The 15,006-nt window shown below is 47.1% G+C and overlaps 1 protein-coding gene across 5 annotated transcripts in view; it reads left to right on the top strand.

Moving 5' to 3' along the window:
• The first annotated feature begins 1,468 nt into the window (after positions 1–1,468).
• The window catches only part of LOC120899623 (rap1 GTPase-activating protein 1), a 161,100-nt gene continuing 147,562 nt past the window's right edge, over positions 1,469–15,006 (top strand). For 3 of the 5 annotated variants that reach the window (XM_040305675.1, XM_040305674.1, XM_040305671.1), the window contains exon 1: positions 1,469–1,826. The gene's annotated coding sequence lies outside the window, so the exon portion shown is untranslated. The other 2 variants (XM_040305672.1, XM_040305673.1) reach the window with 2 other exon arrangements.

Genomic DNA, 15,006 nt, shown 5'->3' with positions numbered 1-15,006 from the left:
ATGGGAATTATGCTAAATTGAGGGAGCGGTGTGGGTTTGCGCATACAAACGCGTGCCCTGGAATCTGTCGCGTAACGCGCGCGCGTTCCCGCGCGAATGGCACGTGTAGGTCGTGAAAAGGTTTGGATTGGAAGATGGGATAGACGTCAGCCACGTGTGGGCGCACGATTGATGTTTAATGAAGAGGGGGTGTTGTTGCGAGTTCTTTTCGGTAATCAGAAGGTTTGGAAGACGACATGAGATGCTTGCGATATGGAAGAGATTATACCTTTTTTATGGCCTCTTGGATCTTCTTCTTCTTCTATTTGGCGTAACGTCCTACACGGACATGTCGGCCTATACACAGGCTTACGAGACTTAATTCATTACCGCGTAGCCGGATAGTTAATCCTTGCTACGTGGGGACGGCTCATTCTGGGCTTGAACCCATGATGGGCATGTTATTGAGTCGTTCGAATTGACGACTGTACCCTGGGAACGCCATCGCAGGCCTCTTGAATATGTTCCTTAATTTTTCATGATCAAATTCAAAGCTAAAGCATCCAAAATTATACTAATTGTGCAAATATTCTTGTTCTAAATTTATTAAAACAAGCAAATCTTTGCATACACAGCCTCGTATTTACACGCCATTTCACACGTCTGATAGAAAAAAAAAACAAAAACTGCTAGTTTTTTTTTGTACCATCTGCCAGAAACGGGCCTCCCCCCAATAATCTAATCTACCAATAAAGATAGAACAAATTACAGGCCAAATTACACCGATTGCAACGGTTTTTCTGTGCATCGGTATGTTTATTTTGAAATTCTCTACGCCTCCATGGGAGCGGGAGAGCGTGTGTGAGAGCAAAAGTACGTGAGAGAAAGAGAGTGAGTGAGAAAGATAGAAAAAAAAAAAATGGAAATGACCCCCTCCCTCACAACAAAACACTCTCAGCTGAGCGAAGGAATTTTGACGAAAAGCAACAAGCACGTTCGTGTTCGAGCAGGAAAGTGACATTGCTGGAGCTATACTTTGCGGCTGGAAAGAGCGAGATGGCTAGAGGTTGCACTTGTGCGAACGAGATTGTTGAATCAGGAGCTGGCAAACTAGACCGCATCACACTGAAACTGAAATATGTCAACAAAAAATTAGGTAAAATAATTCCACTTTCATGAAGTGTTATACTGCATTATTTAATTTTGCAGAAAAAATTATTTTGAAGTTTTGAATCATAGGTAAATGTTTCTACAAATACCAAATTCAGCGGAGCAACTAGCAACCGATTTGCCGACCACTGACCCCCTGGGTTGGAGAAATCACAGCGCATCGGCTGTTGCTCGCGTCCACACGGCGGGCCCGAACGCACCAGCGGCGGGAAAGAAACGACACCACGCGCCACCGCAACCGAGCTCGATCGTCTGTCTCGCTTCGGCAGCACGGCAGCACAGCTCCCCAGGCACACAGCTGGGTCCATTGCCGGGACTGTACGCACATTTTCTAAACAATAGCGTAGGAGTGAGCACGTTGCCGCACAGGAGGGCTTGGCGCGCGAAAGACCCGCTTCTGCAATTCGACCATCGAAAGTGACCCGTGTCCGCGTGTGTCTGTGTGTGTGTGTGTGTGGGGGGTGTCGGACGCGTGTATTAGAAGTGATAACGATTTGAGGAAGTGATTGAAAGGATACAATTTATCGTTTTGGTATGGAAATACAGTGTGTGAAAGTGTGAAACAAGAAGAAGGGTTGCGTGTGTGTGTTTTGGTGGAAGTAATTCACCCGCAAAACAGATAGCAGCGGGGCAACAGTTGGTTGTGGCTGCCGCCGCATCCTTGTGCTACTACCTAGGTGAGCTGTTTCTCTGTGTGTACTGTACTGGTGTGAAGTAACCCTGGCCAGAGGATGTAGTGTGCGCTGCCGTGTATTCTTTATACACACACACACACTACACACTATTGCGTGGCGTTTCTATCGGAGTGCAATGCAAACAAGCTGCTCTGTTGCTGGTGTGTGGTGGTAGGGCGCGCGCTTTCTAAACGCTCCGAGTGCCGAAATCGAAAACAAACCGCGGTTTCGCACGCGCGTGTGTGTGTGTACATGGTGCGAATTTTCGGAAATCGGTGACAACACACAGTGATAGCGGGAAAGTGTAAGTGAACCGAATTGCTTTTCGTATGCGTTGCAAATGCTTATCTAAGGTGTGTCTAAGTAGCCGCCGTGAGCTTACCTTGCCGCGTGTGTGACAACCGACGATCATCCGACGAGTGTGTGCGAGTGTGTCCCCGCGAGTACTTATCCTACGCGCTCTGTCGGGGTGTATATTGTTGTGTGGTGATTGCCGCGCGTGTGTGACACACTGTATAACCTCCGTAGTCCAACGCTGCTTGACCGTGTCGTCTCACTGCTTCAATCAGCGCGTTTGCTGCAGGTTCACCTGGGCAGGGTCACCACCAGTCGTGTAGGGCTTGTTTGTGCGTCCACGACCACGGCGACCTCGGGCAAAAGGTAACGAAACAGACGCAGTTTTGCAGGCAGCTCCTCAGTTTGGTGTTTGTTTTTCCAAAGCAAAAGGCGGGCAAATGTGTCAAAAACGTGCTTTGATGGTGGTAAAGTGAAGATGCGCTTTGATGCGCTGTTCACACAAATCATAGGCTACTGCGGTTCGATGCACTCCCTTCGATTCCTCGATCAGTTAAGGGACATGCTCGCTGTGGTATGTGTGTTTGTGTGACGGCGGTCTCAAGAGCTGTCGTCAGAAATGTCGGGCGATAATTATTTAATCAGTGGCCACAACAACAACAGCAACAACAGCAACAAAAAAACATACCCCAAAACGGATGAAGCTGATTGGAACCTGGGGAAGATGGAACCGTTTCCCGCTCTCTCATGCGTTTTCAACCACAACGGGTCCATGTTAAACTCATTTCCAAAATCGGATGAGTTGTGTTGTTGTTTTTAATGACGAGAGATGGCCGAACCAGTATAAAAAAAAACCCTTCATCGATTGCCAGAGAGAAAGAGAGAGAGAGAGAGAGAGAGAGAGAGAGAGAGAGAGAGAGAGAGGAGTATAGAGAGATATAATTAAATTGCGTTCAAAAATCAATAATCTTTCTTCCGTCTTCCGTCTTTTTGTAGCCTTCTCAGCGCATCGCAGAGTGTTGAATTTGGGGCGAAGACACTCGCTGGACCGATTGAATGTATTGGGTGCTCCGTCTGAGGGAAGCTGCTGGCGTTGCGGAAGCCCACACGACCTCTCTTTCCTGCCCACTTTGTGTAAAAACAAGCCCAAGTGGTCCAACAGACGGAAGCGATGATCAGGCCTGGGCTGATGATGATATACCCAATCCATCCCATTCCCCCTGATCGGAACGGACCGGGATGATAACCCGTTAATCCACACGCCGTAACAGGGAGGAACACGCATCGGCCCCCCTTTGCCAACATGAGCGCGCACTGTTGACGCGCGCTTATCACGCGTGTGAAGCAGCCCGCGATGGGATGCTGTGGTCGAGCCCGCGTTTGAAATTCCCGGTGAACCGTGGCAATGGCGGAAGTTGGGTACTGCGGGCCCGAATGACAAACGGCGGGCCGCCCGACGGACCCGAACTACCCAAGCCGCTTCAGGCCTGATTTAAGCGCAACCTATTGTGAATAATTGATTGAGCGCTAAAAGCAAATTCATTCCCAGTTTTCGAACGCAGCAGAAGTTATGTGCCTGTTTGCTTCTGCTTCTTCGGCTGTGTTGCGCTTCTTTGTGTGGCACTGTACGAAAAGTTTCGCTTTTCACCGACCAACAAAAAAAAAGCGGCGTCGTCTGCTCGGTGAGAAACGGGGTCAGCTCGATATTTGACACATTTTTTTCTTCAAACGCTTCCGTCCGATTTTCGGCAATTGGGGGCTAGAGGATTCGGTCATTCGGGCGGGGTGAAGATGAAGATGTTTACCTTTCGAATCACCCCGCCCATCAGGGGTTGTACCGATAAATACTGCCATCGAAACGGTATGCGTCAACCGGGGAAGCGATAAAGTATCGTGTTTTATTAGGATCATCTTCTCACCCTTATCTTGCGTAGGGTTTCTGGGGCCAATTCCCAAAAAACAAAAACCGTCCCACTTCCGTCTAACACCGAGCGAGAGAGGTTTGGAGAGGATGACACTCAAAACGACATCGAGCCCTTCAGGGAAGGGTCAACTGTACATGAAGATGAACGACCCGAAACCGACGCCCTGCCTTAAGTCCTTTCACTTCAAATCGGACATTGGCACTTGAAAATACGGTCAGAAGTCATCACCGCTCAGCAGACGCTGTTTGAAGGAAAGTGCTTTTAAAAGCGCCTTCCCGCTCCATACCCCACGCCTCAGTCAATTTGCATGCACCGTACGCGATGTCTCTGATGTTGTTGGAGATATAGTGGAGCGCACCAGTCAAGTGTCAAAAATTAATTCAAATAGCTGGAGAAAAGCGCTGGGGAAAAAAGGCAACCGAAGAACCAATTGACACTGATAGCGTGCGAGAAGAGGAGAGTGCCGGTTGTCGACTGTCGTTTTTGTTTTGTTGCAGAAAGAAGGAAGTAAGCCCGTTCGCGCCATGCGGGCGTCTACGTCTCTGTCCGGAGCCGGAACAACACATTTCTGATTTCAATTCCCCCCCCCCCCCCGCTCGGTGCGCGCGGATATTAATTTATGCGCTAGCGAGGAAACAAACGTTCCGCAGCGAAAGGGCCATATGGTTTCCAGAAGGCTAGGCTAGACCGATGCCGCCTTTAGTTTCACTCATTAACACCGGGTGACGATTCGTGAATGCGCTTGCTAGAGCTGTCATCGTTCGTTGGGTGTTGAAAAATGGTGGAGTTGATTTCGTGGCCGTTTTCCAACGCGTAGAACGCGAAACACTGAGGCGTGTTAAAAAATGAAGTAAAACAGCGAAATTGAAGCAACATTGCGTGCAAAGTTAGCCCACAGTAGACACACGCGCTAACGAGCACGTCCGAGCGTTCGTCGGAACCGGGGTAGGGAGTGTTCCCTCCCAAGAAGCAAGACCTTAGTTTCCTCTCCCCGTTTGGGTCATTAAAAAATGAAATGAAAAGTAACCTGTCAGTAGCTGAAGCGTACCGACGTTCGGACAGCTTATGACTCGTTTTTTCGGATGTCCAAATCCACGGGAGAAGCTTTGCGTGGAAGAAGCAGCAAGCGAGCCAACCAATTTAAAGGGAGCCGTTTAACTTTTAAAGCCCATCGCATCCGTCTTCAAATCCAAAAAAACAGGTTGAGTGCATTTGCAGATTTCCACAACCAGCGATAAGGGCTTCGCCGGATGTACGCATTACCGGACGATTAGTATTGCAATGCGTGGAAAAAAATGTCACAATTTATTAGACAAATTACGAAGAAAGTAGAATGTTTTCCGCCCCCTCGACATTTAATCTTGGACAGTGGCAATAACCCCGACACACACACAGACACACAGAGGCACTTTTTTGTCTTGCACCAATGGTTTACATTGACTCTTGTGTTTCATGAGTGTGATAAGCGAGACTGAGCTCTCCGTGAGGGCCAATTGGATGCACGCGCCCCTCCGGAATGGAGCAATTGAACGCGATAATGTCAACCGGGATTGCCGTCGATGGCAAAGCGGTCATCCTGGTACGCGTTGTCCCGGTAATATGGAACGGGGCGACAAAACGGAATGGATCAATCCATTCGTTCTGGGTCGGTTGCTGTCGTCAATCGGTCGTCGTAGTAAATAATTCAACGCCACCCTCGCGCGCAAATGGGTTGCGAATTGCACAATTGCAGATGCTGAGGCGATGTTCTGTTGCACAGAGTGCGCGACAAATCGCCCGTCGCATCATCCTCGTCCGCAGGATTTTGCCCTCGTTTTCCGTTTCACCCAAACCCCTGTTCACCGTGGGCTCTGGGGTTTCATTTTACATAATTTGAAGACAACTCAGTGGAGCGTGAACCTCGGGTGTCTTTTTTTGTGTGTGAGTTTGTTGCCTTTACCAGATTGTTTGTTTTACGATCACTGATATTGGTGGGTTGTAAGCGTTTTGTCGCTAAAGCGATTACACAAGTTCGTTCCTTTTTTCTTGATGTTTCATCCCCTTGTAAAGACACACAGTGACACTGATTGGAAAACGTGGTGGTGGTTTTTTGGAACTGATACTCCACCCCGATCGTATTTCCAAATCGTAATAACGTCGAAGTTGTGTGTGCACTGCACAATATCAATACTTGCCGGCAACGGTTGCAAGTGTTGCCCGCACAGCACAAGATGCCGATAGATGAAGGCACGCGGATGTCTGCTAAACATCCTTTCCTTGTCATCGATAGGCACAGATAGAGAGAGAGAGAGTCAGAGAAGCAAGGAAATGGGGAAATTTTGACGATTTCATTTCCGGCACACGGAGATCAGACCGAGAGCGCACAAGGCCCCTTTTTAGCATAAAGCCATCAAGTGTTCGAGCCGTTATGGATGCCGATGAAGAGATTCCAGGCCGCGTCTTATTCGTTTTGCTTATGGACGTGTATCATCGCCCTACTTCACAACAACACGAGCGAACCAATGAAGGCGTTCGCTGCTTACTCTCTGCAGGCACTGAGCCTCCAGTATTCCAGTGTTTGTTTAATAAAAGTCAGGCAACAGCAGCCAACGGACCCGAGATATCAGTGTCCGGGACCGATGATATTCCTGCCACTGTCGGGCATAAAAGCAACGCAAGCATATCCTTTCCGGAATGTCTCCCTGCTGCTGCTACTGCTGCCGTTGGTGCGGGTGCATTATGGCCTATGTTCGGTTTATGATCTTCTCGATTGCGTCTCCGCTTTACTCAACTGTGGTGCTGTGCGGTTGAAATGGTGGTGTGATATGCATTTCTTCCATTGGGTCGATAATCGGGCACGAACAAACGAAGAAGAAAGAGAATGCAAGTGGATGAGGACCGTGGAAATCCGGAGACGGGGACATAAAAATGCATTTGGATATTGAAGACTACAGGCCTGAGCCCGGTGCCGGATGACTCTTGCCTGGGTTGGTTGGCTTTTTTTACTCTTTTCTTTGTGTCTTCCCACTTCCCATTTGAATGCAGTTTTCGAAGTGTGCGCAGTGCGTGTTAAATTGTTTGTAAACACGATTGTTCGACGTGTGCCTTTTCCCTCTGTTTCTTTCGGGAGCTTTCTTCACATTGCATTGTACGGGTGTGAGGAAGTTGTCGTCTTGGCCCCCGGGTTATGGTCTCGTTTTTCTACTTTCCTCAATTTTAGCAGGCAACAAGTAGTGTCACTTTCGGACTGCAGAAAACTTGTCACATCGTCATAATTGTGCCACATTTCCCGCTGCGAATGGTGTGGGTTGTGTGCAGCATGCAGGAAGCAAAAAGACACAGCCTCATTAAAGACACAATATTGGCAATGGAGGAACTACCCTACCCAGGCACGTTATTGCAGCAAAGCGAGTAAATGAAGTGGCATTTTATGAGGTTGTTATGAGTTAAGGTCCTGTGATCGACGCCCAGAAGATGCCTGGACGGAGCAGGAAACGAAAGACACACACTCGCTTAGATCGAATGATTAAACTTCCCGATGCAATGGAGCAGGCAGCAAGCTTTATGGTGCAGGAAGAAACAAAACAAAACAACCAGTACATCAGGTGATGGAAAAATTGATTGGAAATTTTAAACCCAGCTCTCTGCCTTCAAACGAACCTCCATTATCCTTGCCGTACGAAATTGTCGTCCCTCCATTATAGTTGTTGCCACTGGCGGGGGGGTTTCCCAGGTGTTGGATCGATTTCCAGGGTCAGAATGGGGGGAGCAAACCGGGGATTGAAAGTTCACTTTCAATTTGTCCGCTACATCGCGGCACCATTCCCCGTGCATCACGGCGGTAGAAAGAATTTCAGTACACGCCAGCGAAGAAAGTAGGATGCGCTACGCGTTCCATCGTCGTCCTAGTTCTTGGAACGGGGTGGTAGAATGAAAAGAACATTCTTCGCTTTAATATCCTTGCCTTTCTGTGCTGAAACTGAATTACTGGAATTCGCTACGGTTGATAACATTTGCGGGAAACCGAATCATTAAAAGATGAGAGAGAAAGGGAAAGGTTGGGCGATCTCGTTTGTTCGAGAACTTCTTGAATCGAGTTCACGTCGGGCTAGGAATTTCCGATTGTTCATCTGCAGGCGCAGTTGAAATTGCTGGAAGCTATTCGTTTTTAAAAGATCTTGGAATAAGATTTATGTTTGTTTAGTTAAATCCTAGTTATGGCCTAAACTTTATCAATTAAGCAAGCACTTCATTGTCAATCCAGGATTAAGGAGCTGTTTTTGAAGAAAGGAAGTACTCTGGAAACATCACTTCAAAATCCTTTCTAAAAATGTATTTCTGTAGTATAATTACAAACATTAATAACATTAGCATCAAATTAAGCGTTACATAAACCTTTTCCAGTTGTTGAGTTGAGACAGTTTAGATCGAAACAGTTCTACTAGGATAATCCAATCGTCTCGGTTGAAGTCCAAATATTGACAAAAACACAATCATATTTAAATCTTTGTGTATATCTTGTTGTATTAGTCTTCACATTTGACTTGTTTACTTGGAACGTGGTTTACTTTACTTCAAAAATCAATAATGTAGTGATGGGAAAAATGAAGATTTCGTCGGAATCGATACCGGCTAGCTCCGAAGTTTTCTGGAATCGATTCCAGATAGTAGGCCCGGAATCAGTTTCCGGAATCAATTCCGAATTAGTTCCGGAATCGGCTCGGGAATTGGTTCCGGAATTGGTTCCGGAATCGGCTCCGGAATTGGTTCCGGAATTTGGCTCCGGAATCAGAATCAGCTCCGGACTTGGAATTGGTTTTGGAATTGGTTCCAGAATCAAAACCAAATCCGACATCGGAATTGACTCCGAAATCAGAATTTGCTTCGAAACGTAGTCGGTTTCGGCATCTTTATAGGAATAGGCGTTTGGGTCCAATGATGCTATATGTTAATAGCGGCAAAGAACCAAAATTACTTATAAATGATTTATTCACATGGAGATTATTTTGCTTCACACACTTCTTCTTTCAATTCAAACCATTCCATTTCTGGAGTTAAGCCTGATTTCGTTACCGGAGCAAATTGCGATTCCCAGGTCGATTTCGATTCCGAAGTCGATTCTGATTCCGGAGCCGATTCCGATCCTGGAATCGATTCCGGAGCCGATCCCAGAATCGATTCCAGAGCCTATCCCAGATTCGATTCCGGAATCGGCTCCGAATTCAACTCCGTAATCGGCTCCGCAACCAGCTCCGGAATCGACTCCGGAACCAGCTCCGGAATCGGCTCTGGAACTTACTCCGGAATCGGCTTCGGAACCAACTCCGGAATCGACTCTGGAATCGGAATTGATTCCAGCATCGGAATCAGCTCCGGAATTGATTTCGAACATGGAATTGGAATCGGGTAGGTCCGATTCCGAGCTCCCACCACTACAATAATGGCGTTGGTCTTTCAACTGAGTCTTTTAAATATCAAACTCATCTTTTGGAAAATCAACTGATACTCCCGACTTCTCGAGTCACCTAAATTCAAATGTTTTCTATTTGTGCGAAAACATGTAAAATTGCTTTTGATATTGGGAGGAGAAATCCACCCTTCTCCTTTCCCCTGGGCAAATCCACCTCAGACAGACAGTTATTACACCTCGAGACAATCTGTCGGTAACTAGCCGCAAAACATGTAAACCACGCGTAATGTGCTACACATACAACGGATCGGTAACAAGCGATGGAACGCTTCTCACTATTTTGCCCCAGAGTCTGAATTGATTTGTGCGTTTCGAGAGCTTAGCTCACAGTTGATTTATATATAATCACGTTTAATTATTTTGCTCTAGCGCACCTTCATGTTGCTATTTTCTATGTTGTATTTGTAGCTACATTAGACGCCGCGTTTGTTAGGCCGAAATTGTTTCAAACCCCGCGCAAAAGGTACACACACACAGTATGCGCACACGCATTTCGGTAACTCAGAGTTCGCTCGCTGGTCGAGTATAACACCGCGCGGAAGGTGATTATAAACAAAAGTTTCACCTCAAAGTTTCCAACACCTCAGGCCGAGGTGCGTGTTTTTGCTTCTCCATCTCTCTCTCTCTCGTTGCCCCTTCGCTTCAACCACTCTGTAACATCTCCATTCCGTACGTTCAGTTGGAGCTTTAATAGAGCTTCAGCGGACGGTCTCCGGCGAACTCTCCTCCGTGCCAACTTGTTGCTCGTGGAAGGCGCGCAAAAGCAGCTACGCCAACCGTGTACCGTACCGCTTAATTTGAACTTGGTGGCGTACCATTTTGTGTGCCGTTTTGAAAAAGCACGCACGTTTCGCGCTGCGATACTGCGCTTGCCTGTTGCCTATTCTGCATGCGCGCAACCACAACACAACAAAAAAAAAAGCGGACGCTACACGGAACTCGCGGAATGGAGAAACGAATGGAGAAACAAGAACGGTCGGTGCTGCTCCGACCGACCGGGCGGTTTTGGGTAAGGTCGGTCGGTTGGTGTATGTTTGGGCCTGGCACGATTTCAAACGATGGCCACGGATGAATTTGGCTGGCTCCGTTCGGTGTGGTGTGATGTGGCCGCGCAACCCTGTACCACTATGCACACCAACACGGGCACGGCTTGCCAGAAGTGGCGTCGATTGGCAAGAAGTAATTTAGGTTTCGAAAACTCAAACTGCTCGAAGAAAATTCGAATCACACCCACCCCCTAAAACGCCCCGGAATGGTCGAATCGAAAAATAACAATACATACATGCACACATTATTAATCCGCGCGCTAATGTTGACGGCAGGGCAGACATTCCAACAAGACATCACGTCTGAATTCGTTCAGGTATGCTTTTTTGCTGTGCTGATTAACTTTAAAGCAACTGCAAACCGTCCTTGAAAACCAACAGCGCTCGAACACACTGCGAGTTACTGCTTCCGATTAGAGTGCGTTTCGTTACATTGATGAATTGCCTGAATCGACGGCATCGAGTTGATGTTGGGAATGTGTGAAAATTGTCACACGTACCTTAATTTAACTGCCAGACGACCACAGCCAGCAAAAAAAAAGGACGGAGTTGTTAGGCACACACGCGTCTGGTGTAAAGGGTCGTTAGTAGCACACACAAACACACCCAGATTGAAATGGGTTCCAGCCACCAAGGATGCCCTGCCCGCGTGTACCGTTCGGAAATGTCACCCATGTGGACACAACAGCACCTAGAGTGACGTGTTTAATGGGCCCTTCTATGTCCTCGGTCCCTCTTGCCGCATGGGGGAGATGGATTTAATTTGACCGCCATTAACGTTTAAATCACAAATGGCAGGTTCGATCGGGCGCTCGAGTGATTCGAAATGTCTTTCCAAGTTGGAGAGATCGAGAATGGACCGTAAATCGATTAGAGAAAAAGGTTGCAAGCGGTAGAAAGGGGTTTCGTTGAAGGATTTATACCTCTGTTTCCTTTTGCCATAAAAACTGCCATAATATATTATAGGATGTAAATCCTTTACGTGATGCCACTGTTACCAGTATCGTCATACCATTATTTGTTGTTGGATCTCCCTTGTATCCCATTTTAAAGGCATTTTGAGGCGTGAGAAAAATGTCATAAACCCCATTTGGCAGGGTTCATCGTTCATTCTAGCTCCCCTCCCCAGTACAGATCCGTACAGTTTTTATTTGCGGACGCCAGACAATTGGAGCATAAATCAACGGTAATTTGCGTTAGTTTGCAGCCCTGTATTGAGACAGAGAGAGAAACAGTCAGAGCTACGAGGTACTCGAGGGCAATTCTGGGATACAAATGCTGGCAATCATTGGCCGGGGTTCGTGGTTTTGGCCGGTTCCGTCAGCCAGCACGTACCGAGTGACATCGTAACGAAACGGACACAATGTAATGGTTTTGTTTGTGGGAGGGCGTTAAAACCAAACTGCACGTCACTTACTGCTACTGTGGCCGGTGGGGGGAAAGGGTTCTCTGTACAGTCGTCGGACGTCGGTTTTGCAACTCAAGGCCGTATTCATTGCGAAAACCGCTGAAAATGCTACCCCAACACTGGCGCTGGCTGGAGAACCATGAGTTAAAGCGCGGTTGGCGTTAATGTGGAGATGAGGTTTGCGTTTGGAGGGGAGACAACAAGAGGGAGTCGTGGCCGGACGTGTTTGGGAGATTGTGACAGGATGTGACCTTTGGTCCCCGGGTGCGTCAGCAACGACAACCATAGGGAGCCCCGGGGAAGCGAAGGGAGGTGGAGTTTTGTTAGGATGGGATTGCTTAATTAATTTTAAATTAGATCCCGAAGAGAAATAAGACCACCACCGGAAGGTAGGTGGGAGGAGTCCCGGACAGCCTCCAACAGTGACTGCTGAGGCAAATGCTCGACAGGTGGCAGAACTTTTCAATTGTTTTTTCAAGCATGTTACGACGGTGGTGAAAGAGGGAGAGATGGACAGGGAAATTGAAGCAAAAAAAAAAAAACAGTTTGCTGGTAGAGCACACCGGCGGGATTAAAAAACGGAAGCGGAAGCTTTTCACGCAGGAGTGAAAGGAAATTTTTGTTCGTAGGTCGGTTGGGTCGGGACACCCACGGAAGGTCGGTCGGTCCGGTATGTACGGCATCTAAATCCTCATCCATCAACTTCCCATGCTGGTTTTGTTTTCCTCTGTACTGGAGGGGGTGAAAGCACTCGCAGAGAGAGAAAGAGAGAGAGAGTGGGATACGCTGACGTGTTTTGTTTTGTTGCGGATTACCCGGAAGTCCTTGAGAGTGCAAGGTGTGATTTGGGGGAGAATAAAAAGATGATAAAATTGAAAGCGAAATAGCAACTTTGGGGGGATTCCAGAAAAAGGAACTCCATTTCACAATTTACTAAATTCTAATGAAGTACGTAGTTATGTGACGGCTCATGTCACATTGGAAGCTATCTGAGATGTGTAATCCACAACCTTAGCTACCTGGGGGAGGAGGAATTAGTTACATCTTTGCTCGGCCGTCCCATGGGAGATACAAATCAAGAACCTTTTTTCCAAGATCTGTTTCATTTGGTGCGAAATAGTTGAGGGGGAATTGCAAAAGTTTCCTCAATTCCAAGATCCCAAGTATCCACATCATTCTTGGGCAATACAAAACCCCAAGAGCCGTTCGCAAAATGGTCTTTTGATCATGAAGAGATGAATTCTTAGGATTTTCCCTCCAACAGGTTTTCCAAAGAAGAAAAACTAATGTATTGAATAGCTTCACGCAGCGTGATGAAAGCAAGACGTAAAAGCCTTGACCTATTTTTCTCGTGATCTGTGCTCCAATTTTCATCTTTACCTTCACCACCACCCACAGATTGAACCTGGCCTTGTGCGCCTTGAAATTCCCATAAAATCATAATCACTACCTCTTGAAACGCGGCGGTTAACAGAAACATCACAGAACCATCATCGGCTAAACAGACGCCCAACATCTCCAACATCAACAAACTGTTGATCAGATCTGCGATCGTCAAAGTTGTCTGAAGTCGTTTGCAGACAGTGACCGACAGAGATACACGCTTACTCTCTGTTTTGTACTCCTATAATATTGTACACTCCAATCGATCGGCTGATCTGCTTTCAAGTGCTAATCTGGTCTGCAAGCCACTGGTCGATGAGGTTTATCTCATCATCGCCGTGCTGCTAACAATCATCCACTCCCGTGACATTGAGTCAACAGTCTCTGGGTTGCGTTTTTAGCAACGTTTGTTTGAGGTTTTTTTTTTTTTTGAAATTACAGATACAGCAAGAAGTCACACCTTGAGCAAAAGAGAGCGAAGAAGGGAAAAAAGAAACATCCAACCAAAAAAAGCTGGGGGTGTGGATGAGTTTCGGTGTTTGGCCGAATTCACCTTTTCATGTAAAACATAACAAAAACCTTTGCGTGGATGAAGATGAAGCGTTGACTGTTTTGTTGGGTTGGAGCATCAAGCAATCTGTTCAGTCCGAAACGGTTGTGGCGCATTGTTGTGTGCCACGGATCGTCCATTCATTCTCCCACGAAATCGTAGAGCATAAACTAGATCGTCAGCGTTGGACCAGGAATGGAAGAGGGGTCTGTGTTAGTAAGACAACGGCAAAAACATGAGGTGTTTAGAAGGCGTGGGTTTTTATGAGATGTGATCATCAAATACAACATGAACCAGTAGGGCAGTAGGAATGAGAAGAATAACAAAGCACACTACAGCGGCACGGCCATTGAAAGATGGTCCCCAGGCGCATTCGTGCGAATGATGGTGATTTGTTAAATTGTGTTTATTTTGCGTTTGGGAATTAATCGCGCGGTCCGGAGATTGGTTGTAGTAGCCTCCACAAATCTGTCTAACCTGGAGGGGAGGTGGAGCGAGTCCGGGCCACATTTTGCAAATGAGATTAAGACAGCTTCATGGAATGTGTTAATCGTCTGAATGTACATAAGAAGCAAAAATATAGACGGTCAAATGAATTAGAATCACAATCACGTTATCACCAGTGGGGACCATGCGGATTGTGCAACAAATTAGACACTCTTTGCGCGTCTGCCTGCCTTATCAAGGTCTTTGGCGGTGTCTCTTTTCGCAGGGGGAAACTGTCGCTTTAAATGGCCACTTTGAAGAAGGCTCGCAGGCTGCGCGCCGCGCTCAAGAAAAAGGCATTTGTAACAACGAGCAGATAATTTATGGGTCTTACTTTCGATACTGCCGATGCGTGAAACGTGTTTTCCTGTCTGTGCCTTTTTTATGCTGGTAGGAGTGGGTGTTTGAGTGTGTGTCTAGCAATTGTGTTGTTGTTGTGGGTGCGTCTGCCGAAAGTTGAAGCGTTCGACAACCGCACCTTTTGGGAGACGCTTTCAAGTTGGATTCTCCAAGTCCGAGTGAGGCCATTCGATGAACCCCCGCACAAAGTTGTGGACGAGGCGGAACTAAATGGGCCCAGATATGATTGATCGCTTCATAGGAACACACTAATACCACTACCGATACCCAATAGATAGTAAA

The sequence above is a fragment of the Anopheles arabiensis genome, chromosome 3 (assembly GCF_016920715.1).
Source record: "Anopheles arabiensis isolate DONGOLA chromosome 3, AaraD3, whole genome shotgun sequence".
NCBI classification, from domain to species: Eukaryota; Metazoa; Arthropoda; class Insecta; order Diptera; family Culicidae; genus Anopheles; species Anopheles arabiensis.
Note: the sequence above shows the minus strand (reverse complement) of the source record. Positions and strands in the feature narration are given on the sequence as shown.